Source organism: Etheostoma spectabile, chromosome 16 (assembly GCF_008692095.1).
Source record: "Etheostoma spectabile isolate EspeVRDwgs_2016 chromosome 16, UIUC_Espe_1.0, whole genome shotgun sequence".
Lineage (NCBI taxonomy): Eukaryota > Metazoa > Chordata > Actinopteri > Perciformes > Percidae > Etheostoma > Etheostoma spectabile.
The window spans coordinates 20,431,736-20,432,588 of NC_045748.1; the positions used below are offsets into that span (position 1 = coordinate 20,431,736).

Here is an 853-nt window from a genome sequence, read left to right on the forward strand (position 1 = left end):
TTTTGCAGTAATAAGAGAGTAGGAAATGAACCGTTGCTGGGCACAATGTCTGATTATTTGAATGAAATTGAACATGGAGATGCAAGAAATATGCACTAATCCAGAACACAGGATCTTCTTCCTGTAGTTAATTTCTAGTTCCCGCCCCAGCCACATCTGACTAATAAGTGCAGCTAACATTCTTGTGTGGTTTGTAATGGCACGCTTGGATTTTTCCAGGTGTGAAATGAAACAAGGGGAAATCGATGGTTACAAACTCATCAACCGATTTGGACCAGGGCAAACAAACTATAGGTGTGACAATGCATTTAGGGTCTAGAGCTGTCCTCTAATCACAGATTGTATCCCCCTCAACAATCAACTCTAAATGTTGAACAAAACATAAATTATCTTTGTAACACAACAGAAGTACACTTTAAACTCAGTCCTGTGTGTGTGTGTGTGTGTGATATTGGGCGATATGAATAAAACTGACTTGATTTTACTTTAAAATCTGTTTTCCTGTAAATCAAAATACATTCATATATGATGGTAAATAAAGCCACATTTTTGGGGGGTAGGCTATTTTTGGTAGTTTACTGCATGAAAAGGCTCAAATGAAAAGCACGGAATAACATCTCAAATATTAAAACTTTCCCAAAATAAAATAAAAGCATCAGTGCGGCCTGGAGCCCTGCAGTGTCACAGCTTCGGTCTCAATGTAATAAGTCAACTGCTAATTACCGAACAAGTGAGATTACAACCTGAGTGTGTTCCAGCAGCTAGCTGCTTGTCAAACATCCCTCCAGCAGAAATCAATAGGTCATCATCTCTACATATTACTACATCTCAGGGGGAGAGGGGAGAAGGAGAG

At 39.2% G+C, this 853-nt stretch overlaps 1 long non-coding RNA gene across 1 annotated transcript in view; it reads right to left on the bottom strand.

Annotated features, from left to right (window-relative positions):
* LOC116704664 (uncharacterized) overlaps nucleotides 1-853 on the bottom strand; it is a 10,095-nt gene that overhangs the window by 6,103 nt on the left and 3,139 nt on the right. The gene's annotated exons all lie outside the window — the stretch shown is intronic.